The sequence below is a fragment of the Maylandia zebra genome, linkage group LG5 (assembly GCF_041146795.1).
Source record: "Maylandia zebra isolate NMK-2024a linkage group LG5, Mzebra_GT3a, whole genome shotgun sequence".
In the NCBI taxonomy this organism is placed as follows: Eukaryota; Metazoa; Chordata; class Actinopteri; order Cichliformes; family Cichlidae; genus Maylandia; species Maylandia zebra.
The window spans coordinates 5,180,024-5,195,138 of NC_135171.1; positions in this window are offsets into that span (position 1 = coordinate 5,180,024).

Here is a 15,115-nt window from a genome sequence, read left to right on the forward strand (position 1 = left end):
AGAAATAGCTGTAACTTTTGATAGAAGACTCAGACAAACATGTTTATGGCCTTATATTATAGAACTCAAGGTCTCCGTGCTGGGAAAACAGGTTTTGCAGCTGTTTGAGCTAAGATTTCCAAGTTGTTCACATAATGAAAACCTATACTTTGTTTCGGTCGAGTTCCCCATTCAAATGCATGTAACAGTGAGAAACGCACTGTCTTGGCGAAAGAAAGCGTTTTTGTACAACTTCATAGAAATAGCTGTAACTTTTGATAGAAGACTCAGACAAACATGTTTATGGCTTTATCTTATAGAACTCAAGGTTCCCGTGCTGAGAAAACAGGTTTTGTAGCTGTTTGAGCTAAGATTACCAAGTTATTCACATAATGAAAACCTATACTTTGTTTCGGTCGAGTTCCCCATTCAAATGCATGTAACAGTGAGAAACGCACTGTCTTGGCGAAAGAAAGCGTTTTTGTACAACTTCATATAAATAGCTGTAACTTTTGATAGAAGACTCAGACAAACATGTTTATGGCTTTATCTTATAGAACTCAAGGTCTCCGTGCTGGGAAAACAGGTTTTGCAGCTGTTTGAGCTAAGATTTCCAAGTTATTCACATAATGAAAACCTATACTTTGTTTCGGTCGAGTTCCCCATTCAAATGCATGTAACAGTGAGAAACGCACTGTCTTGGCGAAAGAAAGCGTTTTTGTACAACTTCATAGAAATAGCTGTAACTTTTGATAGAAGACTCAGACAAACATGTTTATGGCCTTATATTATAGAACTCAAGGTCTCCGTGCTGGGAAAACAGGTTTTGCAGCTGTTTGAGCTAAGATTTCCAAGTTATTCACATAATGAAAACCTATACTTTGTTTCGGTCGAGTTCCCCATTCAAATGCATGTAACAGTGAGAAATGCACTGTCTTGGCGAAAGAAAGCGTTTTTGTACAACTTCATAGAAATAGCTGTAACTTTTGATAGAAGACTCGGATACACATGTTTATGGCTTTATCTTATAGAACTCAAGGTTCCCGTGCTGGGAAAACAGGTTTTGCAGCTGTTTGAGCTAAGATTTTCAAGTTATTCACATAATGAAAACCTATACTTTGTTTCGGTGGAGTTCCCCATTCAAATGCATGTAACAGTGAGAAACGCACTGTCTTGGCGAAAGAAAGCGTTTTTGTACAACTTCATAGAAATAGCTGTAACTTTTGATAGAAGACTCAGACAAACATGTTTATGGCCTTATATTATAGAACTCAAGGTTCCCGTGCTGGGCAAACAGGTTTTGCAGCTGTTTGAGCTAAGATTTCCAAGTTATTCACATAATGAAAACCTATACTTTGTTTCGGTCGAGTTCCCCATTCAAATGCATGTAACAGTGAGAAACGCACTGTCTTGGCGAAAGAAAGCGTTTTTGTACAACTTCATATGAATAGCTGTAACTTTTGATAGAAGACTCGGATACACATGTTTATTGCTTTATCTTATAGAACTCAAGGTTCCCGTGCTGGGAAAACAGGTTTTGCAGCTGTTTGAGCTAAGATTTCCAAGTTATTCACATAATGAAAACCTATACTTTGTTTCGGTCGAGTTCCCCATTCAAATGCATGTAACAGTGAGAAACGCACTGTCTTGGCGAAAGAAAGCGTTTTTGTACAACTTCATAGAAATAGCTGTAACTTTTGATAGAAGACTCGGATACACATGTTTATGGCTTTATCTTATAGAACTCAAGGTCTCCGTGCTGGGAAAACAGGTTTTGCAGCTGTTTGAGCTAAGATTTCCAAGTTATTCACATAATGAAAACCTATACTTTGTTTCGGTCGAGTTCCCCATTCAAATGCATGTAACAGTGAGAAACGCACTGTCTTGGCGAAAGAAAGCGTTTTTGTACAACTTCATAGAAATAGCTGTAACTTTTGATAGAAGACTCAGACAAACATGTTTATGGCTTTATCTTATAGAACTCAAGGTCTCCGTGCTGGGAAAACAGGTTTTGCAGCTGTTTGAGCTAAGATTTCCAAGTTATTCACATAATGAAAACCTATACTTTGTTTCGGTCGAGTTCCCCATTCAAATGCATGTAACAGTGAGAAATGCACTGTCTTGGCGAAAGAAAGCGTTTTTGTACAACTTCATAGAAATAGCTGTAACTTTTGATAGAAGACTCGGATACACATGTTTATGGCTTTATCTTATAGAACTCAAGGTTCCCGTGCTGGGAAAACAGGTTTTGCAGCTGTTTGAGCTAAGATTTTCAAGTTATTCACATAATGAAAACGTATACTTTGTTTCGGTCGAGTTCCCCATTCAAATGCATGTAACAGTGAGAAACGCACTGTCTTGGCGAAAGAAAGCGTTTTTGTACAACTTCATAGAAATAGCTGTAACTTTTGATAGAAGACTCAGACAAACATGTTTATGGCCTTATATTATAGAACTCAAGGTTCCCGTGCTGGGCAAACAGGTTTTGCAGCTGTTTGAGCTAAGATTTCCAAGTTATTCACATAATGAAAACCTATACTTTGTTTCGGTCGAGTTCCCCATTCAAATGCATGTAACAGTGAGAAATGCACTGTCTTGGCGAAAGAAAGCGTTTTTGTACAACTTCATATAAATAGCTGTAACTTTTGATAGAAGACTCAGACAAACATGTTTATGGCTTTATCTTATAGAACTCAAGGTCTCCGTGCTGGGAAAACAGGTTTTGCAGCTGTTTGAGCTAAGATTTCCAAGTTATTCACATAATGAAAACCTATACTTTGTTTCGGTCGAGTTCCCCATTCAAATGCATGTAACAGTGAGAAACGCACTGTCTTGGCGAAAGAAAGCGTTTTTGTACAACTTCATAGAAATAGCTGTAACTTTTGATAGAAGACTCAGACAAACATGTTTATGGCCTTATATTATAGAACTCAAGGTCTCCGTGCTGGGAAAACAGGTTTTGCAGCTGTTTGAGCTAAGATTTCCAAGTTATTCACATAATGAAAACCTATACTTTGTTTCGGTCGAGTTCCCCATTCAAATGCATGTAACAGTGAGAAACGCACTGTCTTGGCGAAAGAAAGCGTTTTTGTACAACTTCATAGAAATAGCTGTAACTTTTGATAGAAGACTCAGACAAACATGTTTATGGCCTTATATTATAGAACTCAAGGTTCCCGTGCTGGGCAAACAGGTTTTGCAGCTGTTTGAGCTAAGATTTCCAAGTTATTCACATAATGAAAACCTATACTTTGTTTCGGTCGAGTTCCCCATTCAAATGCATGTAACAGTGAGAAACGCACTGTCTTGGCGAAAGAAAGCGTTTTTGTACAACTTCATATGAATAGCTGTAACTTTTGATAGAAGACTCGGATACACATGTTTATGGCTTTATCTTATAGAACTCAAGGTTCCCGTGCTGGGAAAACAGGTTTTGTAGCTGTTTGAGCTAAGATTTCCAAGTTATTCACATAATGAAAACCTATACTTTGTTTCGGTCGAGTTCCCCATTCAAATGCATGTAACAGTGAGAAATGCACTGTCTTGGCGAAAGAAAGCGTTTTTGTACAACTTCATAGAAATAGCTGTAACTTTTGATAGAAGACTCAGACAAACATGTTTATGGCTTTATCTTATAGAACTCAAGGTTCCCGTGCTGGGAAAACAGGTTTTGTAGCTGTTTGAGCTAAGATTACCAAGTTATTCACATAATGAAAACCTATACTTTGTTTCGGTCGAGTTCCCCATTCAAATGCATGTAACAGTGAGAAACGCACTGTCTTGGCGAAAGAAAGCGTTTTTGTACAACTTCATATAAATAGCTGTAACTTTTGATAGAAGACTCAGACAAACATGTTTATGGCTTTATCTTATAGAACTCAAGGTCTCCGTGCTGGGAAAACAGGTTTTGCAGCTGTTTGAGCTAAGATTTCCAAGTTATTCACATAATGAAAACCTATACTTTGTTTCGGTCGAGTTCCCCATTCAAATGCATGTAACAGTGAGAAACGCACTGTCTTGGCGAAAGAAAGCGTTTTTGTACAACTTCATAGAAATAGCTGTAACTTTTGATAGAAGACTCAGACAAACATGTTTATGGCCTTATATTATAGAACTCAAGGTCTCCGTGCTGGGAAAACAGGTTTTGCAGCTGTTTGAGCTAAGATTTCCAAGTTATTCACATAATGAAAACCTATACTTTGTTTCGGTCGAGTTCCCCATTCAAATGCATGTAACAGTGAGAAATGCACTGTCTTGGCGAAAGAAAGCGTTTTTGTACAACTTCATAGAAATAGCTGTAACTTTTGATAGAAGACTCGGATACACATGTTTATGGCTTTATCTTATAGAACTCAAGGTTCCCGTGCTGGGAAAACAGGTTTTGCAGCTGTTTGAGCTAAGATTTTCAAGTTATTCACATAATGAAAACCTATACTTTGTTTCGGTCGAGTTCCCCATTCAAATGCATGTAACAGTGAGAAACGCACTGTCTTGGCGAAAGAAAGCGTTTTTGTACAACTTCATAGAAATAGCTGTAACTTTTGATAGAAGACTCAGACAAACATGTTTATGGCCTTATATTATAGAACTCAAGGTTCCCGTGCTGGGAAAACAGGTTTTGCAGCTGTTTGAGCTAAGATTTCCAAGTTATTCACATAATGAAAACCTATACTTTGTTTCGGTCGAGTTCCCCATTCAAATGCATGTAACAGTGAGAAACGCACTGTCTTGGCGAAAGAAAGCGTTTTTGTACAACTTCATAGAAATAGCTGTAACTTTTGATAGAAGACTCGGATACACATGTTTATGGCTTTATCTTATAGAACTCAAGGTCTCCGTGCTGGGAAAACAGGTTTTGCAGCTGTTTGAGCTAAGATTTCCAAGTTATTCACATAATGAAAACCTATACTTTGTTTCGGTCGAGTTCCCCATTCAAATGCATGTAACAGTGAGAAACGCACTGTCTTGGCGAAAGAAAGCGTTTTTGTACAACTTCATATAAATAGCTGTAACTTTTGATAGAAGACTCAGACAAACATGTTTATGGCTTTATCTTATAGAACTCAAGGTCTCCGTGCTGGGAAAACAGGTTTTGCAGCTGTTTGAGCTAAGATTTCCAAGTTATTCACATAATGAAAACCTATACTTTGTTTCGGTCGAGTTCCCCATTCAAATGCATGTAACAGTGAGAAATGCACTGTCTTGGCGAAAGAAAGCGTTTTTGTACAACTTCATAGAAATAGCTGTAACTTTTGATAGAAGACTCGGATACACATGTTTATGGCTTTATCTTATAGAACTCAAGGTTCCCGTGCTGGGAAAACAGGTTTTGCAGCTGTTTGAGCTAAGATTTCCAAGTTATTCACATAATGAAAACCTATACTTTGTTTCGGTCGAGTTCCCCATTCAAATGCATGTAACAGTGAGAAACGCACTGTCTTGGCGAAAGAAAGCGTTTTTGTACAACTTCATAGAAATAGCTGTAACTTTTGATAGAAGACTCAGACAAACATGTTTATGGCCTTATATTATAGAACTCAAGGTCTCCGTGCTGGGAAAACAGGTTTTGCAGCTGTTTGAGCTAAGATTTTCAAGTTATTCACATAATGAAAACCTATACTTTGTTTCGGTCGAGTTCCCCATTCAAATGCATGTAACAGTGAGAAACGCACTGTCTTGGCGAAAGAAAGCGTTTTTGTACAACTTCATAGAAATAGCTGTAACTTTTGATAGAAGACTCAGACAAACATGTTTATGGCCTTATATTATAGAACTCAAGGTTCCCGTGCTGGGCAAACAGGTTTTGCAGCTGTTTGAGCTAAGATTTCCAAGTTATTCACATAATGAAAACCTATACTTTGTTTCGGTCGAGTTCCCCATTCAAATGCATGTAACAGTGAGAAACGCACTGTCTTGGCGAAAGAAAGCGTTTTTGTACAACTTCATATGAATAGCTGTAACTTTTGATAGAAGACTCGGATACACATGTTTATGGCTTTATCTTATAGAACTCAAGGTTCCCGTGCTGGGAAAACAGGTTTTGTAGCTGTTTGAGCTAAGATTTCCAAGTTATTCACATAATGAAAACCTATACTTTGTTTCGGTCGAGTTCCCCATTCAAATGCATGTAACAGTGAGAAATGCACTGTCTTGGCGAAAGAAAGCGTTTTTGTACAACTTCATAGAAATAGCTGTAACTTTTGATAGAAGACTCAGACAAACATGTTTATGGCCTTATCTTATAGAACTCAAGGTCTCCGTGCTGGGAAAACAGGTTTTGCAGCTGTTTGAGCTAAGATTTCCAAGTTATTCACATAATGAAAACCTATACTTTGTTTCGGTCGAGTTCCCCATTCAAATGCATGTAACAGTGAGAAACGCACTGTCTTGGCGAAAGAAAGCGTTTTTGTACAACTTCATAGAAATAGCTGTAACTTTTGATAGAAGACTCAGACAAACATGTTTATGGCTTTATCTTATAGAACTCAAGGTTCCCGTGCTGGGAAAACAGGTTTTGCAGCTGTTTGAGCTAAGATTTCCAAGTTATTCACATAATGAAAACCTATACTTTGTTTCGGTCGAGTTCCCCATTCAAATGCATGTAACAGTGAGAAACGCACTGTCTTGGCGAAAGAAAGCGTTTTTGTACAACTTCATATGAATAGCTGTAACTTTTGATAGAAGACTCGGATACACATGTTTATGGCTTTATCTTATAGAACTCAAGGTTCCCGTGCTGGGAAAACAGGTTTTGTAGCTGTTTGAGCTAAGATTTCCAAGTTATTCACATAATGAAAACCTATACTTTGTTTCGGTCGAGTTCCCCATTCAAATGCATGTAACAGTGAGAAATGCACTGTCTTGGCGAAAGAAAGCGTTTTTGTACAACTTCATAGAAATAGCTGTAACTTTTGATAGAAGACTCAGACAAACATGTTTATGGCCTTATCTTATAGAACTCAAGGTCTCCGTGCTGGGAAAACAGGTTTTGCAGCTGTTTGAGCTAAGATTTCCAAGTTATTCACATAATGAAAACCTATACTTTGTTTCGGTCGAGTTCCCCATTCAAATGCATGTAACAGTGAGAAACGCACTGTCTTGGCGAAAGAAAGCGTTTTTGTACAACTTCATATGAATAGCTGTAACTTTTGATAGAAGACTCGGATACACATGTTTATGGCTTTATCTTATAGAACTCAAGATCTCCGTGCTGGGAAAACAGGTTTTGCAGCTGTTTGAGCTAAGATTTCCAAGTTATTCACATAATGAAAACCTATACTTTGTTTCGGTCGAGTTCCCCATTCAAATGCATGTAACAGTGAGAAATGCACTGTCTTGGCGAAAGAAAGCGTTTTTGTACAACTTCATAGAAATAGCTGTAACTTTTGATAGAAGACTCAGACAAACATGTTTATGGCCTTATCTTATAGAACTCAAGGTCTCCGTGCTGGGAAAACAGGTTTTGCAGCTGTTTGAGCTAAGATTTCCAAGTTATTCACATAATGAAAACCTATACTTTGTTTCGGTCGAGTTCCCCATTCAAATGCATGTAACAGTGAGAAACGCACTGTCTTGGCGAAAGAAAGCGTTTTTGTACAACTTCATATGAATAGCTGTAACCTTTGATAGAAGACTCGGATACACATGTTTATGGCTTTATCTTATAGAACTCAAGGTTCCCGTGCTGGGAAAACAGGTTTTGTAGCTGTTTGAGCTAAGATTTCCAAGTTATTCACATAATGAAAACCTATACTTTGTTTCGGTCGAGTTCCCCATTCAAATGCATGTAACAGTGAGAAATGCACTGTCTTGGCGAAAGAAAGCGTTTTTGTACAACTTCATAGAAATAGCTGTAACTTTTGATAGAAGACTCAGACAAACATGTTTATGGCCTTATCTTATAGAACTCAAGGTCTCCGTGCTGGGAAAACAGGTTTTGCAGCTGTTTGAGCTAAGATTTCCAAGTTATTCACATAATGAAAACCTATACTTTGTTTCGGTCGAGTTCCCCATTCAAATGCATGTAACAGTGAGAAACGCACTGTCTTGGCGAAAGAAAGCGTTTTTGTACAACTTCATAGAAATAGCTGTAACTTTTGATAGAAGACTCAGACAAACATGTTTATGGCTTTATCTTATAGAACTCAAGGTCTCCGTGCTGGGAAAACAGGTTTTGCAGCTGTTTGAGCTAAGATTTCCAAGTTATTCACATAATGAAAACCTATACTTTGTTTCGGTCGAGTTCCCCATTCAAATGCATGTAACAGTGAGAAACGCACTGTCTTGGCGAAAGAAAGCGTTTTTGTACAACTTCATATAAATAGCTGTAACTTTTGATAGAAGACTCAGACAAACATGTTTATGGCTTTATCTTATAGAACTCAAGGTCTCCGTGCTGGGAAAACAGGTTTTGCAGCTGTTTGAGCTAAGATTTCCAAGTTATTCACATAATGAAAACTTGTACTTTGTTTCGGTGGAGTTCCCCATTCAAATGCATGTAACAGTGAGAAACGCACTGTCTTGGCGAAAGAAAGCGTTTTTGTACAACTTCATAGAAATAGCTGTAACTTTTGATAGAAGACTCAGACAAACATGTTTATGGCTTTATCTTATAGAACTCAAGGTCTCCGTGCTGGGAAAACAGGTTTTGCAGCTGTTTGAGCTAAGATTTCCAAGTTATTCACATAATGAAAACTTGTACTTTGTTTCGGTGGAGTTCCCCATTCAAATGCATGTAACAGTGAGAAACGCACTGTCTTGGCGAAAGAAAGCGTTTTTGTACAACTTCATATGAATAGCTGTAACTTTTGATAGAAGACTCGGATACACATGTTTATGGCTTTATCTTATAGAACTCAAGGTTCCCGTGCTGGGCAAACAGGTTTTGCAGCTGTTTGAGCTAAGATTTCCAAGTTATTCACATAATGAAAACCTATACTTTGTTTCGGTCGAGTTCCCCATTCAAATGCATGTAACAGTGAGAAACGCACTGTCTTGGCGAAAGAAAGCGTTTTTGTACAACTTCATAGAAATAGCTGTAACTTTTGATAGAAGACTCAGACAAACATGTTTATGGCTTTATATTATAGAACTCAAGGTCTCCGTGCTGGGAAAACAGGTTTTGCAGCTGTTTGAGCTAAGATTTCCAAGTTATTCACATAATGAAAACCTATACTTTGTTTCGGTCGAGTTCCCCATTCAAATGCATGTAACAGTGAGAAACGCACTGTCTTGGCGAAAGAAAGCGTTTTTGTACAACTTCATAGAAATAGCTGTAACTTTTGATAGAAGACTCAGACAAACATGTTTATGGCCTTATATTATAGAACTCAAGGTCTCCGTGCTGGGAAAACAGGTTTTGCAGCTGTTTGAGCTAAGATTTCCAAGTTATTCACATAATGAAAACTTGTACTTTGTTTCGGTGGAGTTCCCCATTCAAATGCATGTAACAGTGAGAAACGCACTGTCTTGGCGAAAGAAAGCGTTTTTGTACAACTTCATATGAATAGCTGTAACTTTTGATAGAAGACTCGGATACACATGTTTATGGCTTTATCTTATAGAACTCAAGGTTCCCGTGCTGGGAAAACAGGTTTTGCAGCTGTTTGAGCTAAGATTTCCAAGTTATTCACATAATGAAAACCTATACTTTGTTTCGGTCGAGTTCCCCATTCAAATGCATGTAACAGTGAGAAACGCACTGTCTTGGCGAAAGAAAGCGTTTTTGTACAACTTCATAGAAATAGCTGTAACTTTTGATAGAAGACTCAGACAAACATGTTTATGGCCTTATATTATAGAACTCAAGGTTCCCGTGCTGGGCAAACAGGTTTTGCAGCTGTTTGAGCTAAGATTTCCAAGTTATTCACATAATGAAAACCTATACTTTGTTTCGGTCGAGTTCCCCATTCAAATGCATGTAACAGTGAGAAACGCACTGTCTTGGCGAAAGAAAGCGTTTTTGTACAACTTCATATGAATAGCTGTAACTTTTGATAGAAGACTCGGATACACATGTTTATGGCTTTATCTTATAGAACTCAAGGTTCCCGTGCTGGGAAAACAGGTTTTGTAGCTGTTTGAGCTAAGATTTCCAAGTTATTCACATAATGAAAACCTATACTTTGTTTCGGTCGAGTTCCCCATTCAAATGCATGTAACAGTGAGAAATGCACTGTCTTGGCGAAAGAAAGCGTTTTTGTACAACTTCATAGAAATAGCTGTAACTTTTGATAGAAGACTCAGACAAACATGTTTATGGCCTTATCTTATAGAACTCAAGGTCTCCGTGCTGGGAAAACAGGTTTTGCAGCTGTTTGAGCTAAGATTTCCAAGTTATTCACATAATGAAAACCTATACTTTGTTTCGGTCGAGTTCCCCATTCAAATGCATGTAACAGTGAGAAACGCACTGTCTTGGCGAAAGAAAGCGTTTTTGTACAACTTCATATGAATAGCTGTAACTTTTGATAGAAGACTCGGATACACATGTTTATGGCTTTATCTTATAGAACTCAAGGTCTCCGTGCTGGGAAAACAGGTTTTGCAGCTGTTTGAGCTAAGATTTCCAAGTTATTCACATAATGAAAACCTATACTTTGTTTCGGTCGAGTTCCCCATTCAAATGCATGTAACAGTGAGAAATGCACTGTCTTGGCGAAAGAAAGCGTTTTTGTACAACTTCATAGAAATAGCTGTAACTTTTGATAGAAGACTCAGACAAACATGTTTATGGCCTTATCTTATAGAACTCAAGGTCTCCGTGCTGGGAAAACAGGTTTTGCAGCTGTTTGAGCTAAGATTTCCAAGTTATTCACATAATGAAAACCTATACTTTGTTTCGGTCGAGTTCCCCATTCAAATGCATGTAACAGTGAGAAACGCACTGTCTTGGCGAAAGAAAGCGTTTTTGTACAACTTCATATGAATAGCTGTAACTTTTGATAGAAGACTCGGATACACATGTTTATGGCTTTATCTTATAGAACTCAAGGTTCCCGTGCTGGGAAAACAGGTTTTGTAGCTGTTTGAGCTAAGATTTCCAAGTTATTCACATAATGAAAACCTATACTTTGTTTCGGTCGAGTTCCCCATTCAAATGCATGTAACAGTGAGAAATGCACTGTCTTGGCGAAAGAAAGCGTTTTTGTACAACTTCATAGAAATAGCTGTAACTTTTGATAGAAGACTCAGACAAACATGTTTATGGCCTTATCTTATAGAACTCAAGGTCTCCGTGCTGGGAAAACAGGTTTTGCAGCTGTTTGAGCTAAGATTTCCAAGTTATTCACATAATGAAAACCTATACTTTGTTTCGGTCGAGTTCCCCATTCAAATGCATGTAACAGTGAGAAACGCACTGTCTTGGCGAAAGAAAGCGTTTTTGTACAACTTCATAGAAATAGCTGTAACTTTTGATAGAAGACTCAGACAAACATGTTTATGGCTTTATCTTATAGAACTCAAGGTCTCCGTGCTGGGAAAACAGGTTTTGCAGCTGTTTGAGCTAAGATTTCCAAGTTATTCACATAATGAAAACCTATACTTTGTTTCGGTCGAGTTCCCCATTCAAATGCATGTAACAGTGAGAAATGCACTGTCTTGGCGAAAGAAAGCGTTTTTGTACAACTTCATATAAATAGCTGTAACTTTTGATAGAAGACTCAGACAAACATGTTTATGGCTTTATCTTATAGAACTCAAGGTCTCCGTGCTGGGAAAACAGGTTTTGCAGCTGTTTGAGCTAAGATTTCCAAGTTATTCACATAATGAAAACTTGTACTTTGTTTCGGTGGAGTTCCCCATTCAAATGCATGTAACAGTGAGAAACGCACTGTCTTGGCGAAAGAAAGCGTTTTTGTACAACTTCATAGAAATAGCTGTAACTTTTGATAGAAGACTCAGACAAACATGTTTATGGCTTTATCTTATAGAACTCAAGGTCTCCGTGCTGGGAAAACAGGTTTTGCAGCTGTTTGAGCTAAGATTTCCAAGTTATTCACATAATGAAAACTTGTACTTTGTTTCGGTGGAGTTCCCCATTCAAATGCATGTAACAGTGAGAAACGCACTGTCTTGGCGAAAGAAAGCGTTTTTGTACAACTTCATATGAATAGCTGTAACTTTTGATAGAAGACTCGGATACACATGTTTATGGCTTTATCTTATAGAACTCAAGGTTCCCGTGCTGGGCAAACAGGTTTTGCAGCTGTTTGAGCTAAGATTTCCAAGTTATTCACATAATGAAAACCTATACTTTGTTTCGGTCGAGTTCCCCATTCAAATGCATGTAACAGTGAGAAACGCACTGTCTTGGCGAAAGAAAGCGTTTTTGTACAACTTCATAGAAATAGCTGTAACTTTTGATAGAAGACTCAGACAAACATGTTTATGGCTTTATATTATAGAACTCAAGGTCTCCGTGCTGGGAAAACAGGTTTTGCAGCTGTTTGAGCTAAGATTTCCAAGTTATTCACATAATGAAAACCTATACTTTGTTTCGGTGGAGTTCCCCATTCAAATGCATGTAACAGTGAGAAACGCACTGTCTTGGCGAAAGAAAGCGTTTTTGTACAACTTCATAGAAATAGCTGTAACTTTTGATAGAAGACTCAGACAAACATGTTTATGGCCTTATATTATAGAACTCAAGGTCTCCGTGCTGGGAAAACAGGTTTTGCAGCTGTTTGAGCTAAGATTTCCAAGTTATTCACATAATGAAAACCTATACTTTGTTTCGGTCGAGTTCCCCATTCAAATGCATGTAACAGTGAGAAACGCACTGTCTTGGCGAAAGAAAGCGTTTTTGTACAACTTCATAGAAATAGCTGTAACTTTTGATAGAAGACTCAGACAAACATGTTTATGGCTTTATCTTATAGAACTCAAGGTTCCCGTGCTGGGAAAACAGGTTTTGCAGCTGTTTGAGCTAAGATTTCCAAGTTATTCACATAATGAAAACCTATACTTTGTTTCGGTCGAGTTCCCCATTCAAATGCATGTAACAGTGAGAAACGCACTGTCTTGGCGAAAGAAAGCGTTTTTGTACAACTTCATATGAATAGCTGTAACTTTTGATAGAAGACTCGGATACACATGTTTATGGCTTTATCTTATAGAACTCAAGGTCTCCGTGCTGGGAAAACAGGTTTTGCAGCTGTTTGAGCTAAGATTTCCAAGTTATTCACATAATGAAAACTTGTACTTTGTTTCGGTGGAGTTCCCCATTCAAATGCATGTAACAGTGAGAAACGCACTGTCTTGGCGAAAGAAAGCGTTTTTGTACAACTTCATAGAAATAGCTGTAACTTTTGATAGAAGACTCAGACAAACATGTTTATGGCCTTATATTATAGAACTCAAGGTCTCCGTGCTGGGAAAACAGGTTTTGCAGCTGTTTGAGCTAAGATTTCCAAGTTATTCACATAATGAAAACTTGTACTTTGTTTCGGTGGAGTTCCCCATTCAAATGCATGTAACAGTGAGAAACGCACTGTCTTGGCGAAAGAAAGCGTTTTTGTACAACTTCATATGAATAGCTGTAACTTTTGATAGAAGACTCGGATACACATGTTTATGGCTTTATCTTATAGAACTCAAGGTTCCCGTGCTGGGAAAACAGGTTTTGCAGCTGTTTGAGCTAAGATTTCCAAGTTATTCACATAATGAAAACCTATACTTTGTTTCGGTCGAGTTCCCCATTCAAATGAACAGTGAGAAACGCACTGTCTTGGCGAAAGAAAGCGTTTTTGTACAACTTCATATAAATAGCTGTAACTTTTGATAGAAGACTCGGATACACATGTTTATGGCTTTATCTTATAGAACTCAAGGTTCCCGTGCTGGGAAAACAGGTTTTGTAGCTGTTTGAGCTAAGATTTCCAAGTTATTCACATAATGAAAACCTATACTTTGTTTCGGTCGAGTTCCCCATTCAAATGCATGTAACAGTGAGAAACGCACTGTCTTGGCGAAAGAAAGCGTTTTTGTACAACTTCATATAAATAGCTGTAACTTTTGATAGAAGACTCAGACAAACATGTTTATGGCTTTATCTTATAGAACTCAAGGTCTCCGTGCTGGGAAAACAGGTTTTGCAGCTGTTTGAGCTAAGATTTCCAAGTTATTCACATAATGAAAACTTGTACTTTGTTTCGGTCGAGTTCCCCATTCAAATGCATGTAACAGTGAGAAACGCACTGTCTTGGCGAAAGAAAGCGTTTTTGTACAACTTCATATGAATAGCTGTAACTTTTGATAGAAGACTCGGATACACATGTTTATGGCTTTATCTTATAGAACTCAAGGTCTCCGTGCTGGGAAAACAGGTTTTGCAGCTGTTTGAGCTAAGATTTCCAAGTTATTCACATAATGAAAACCTATACTTTGTTTCGGTCGAGTTCCCCATTCAAATGCATGTAACAGTGAGAAACGCACTGTCTTGGCGAAAGAAAGCGTTTTTGTACAACTTCATATGAATAGCTGTAACTTTTGATAGAAGACTCGGATACACATGTTTATGGCTTTATCTTATAGAACTCAAGGTTCCCGTGCTGGGAAAACAGGTTTTGCAGCTGTTTGAGCTAAGATTTCCAAGTTATTCACATAATGAAAACCTATACTTTGTTTCGGTCGAGTTCCCCATTCAAATGCATGTAACAGTGAGAAACGCACTGTCTTGGCGAAAGAAAGCGTTTTTGTACAACTTCATAGAAATAGCTGTAACTTTTGATAGAAGACTCAGACAAACATGTTTATGGCCTTATATTATAGAACTCAAGGTTCCCGTGCTGGGCAAACAGGTTTTGCAGCTGTTTGAGCTAAGATTTCCAAGTTATTCACATAATGAAAACCTATACTTTGTTTCGGTCGAGTTCCCCATTCAAATGCATGTAACAGTGAGAAACGCACTGTCTTGGCGAAAGAAAGCGTTTTTGTACAACTTCATATGAATAGCTGTAACTTTTGATAGAAGACTCGGATACACATGTTTATGGCTTTATCTTATAGAACTCAAGGTTCCCGTGCTGGGAAAACAGGTTTTGTAGCTGTTTGAGCTAAGATTTCCAAGTTATTCACATAATGAAAACCTATACTTTGTTTCGGTCGAGTTCCCCATTCAAATGCATGTAACAGT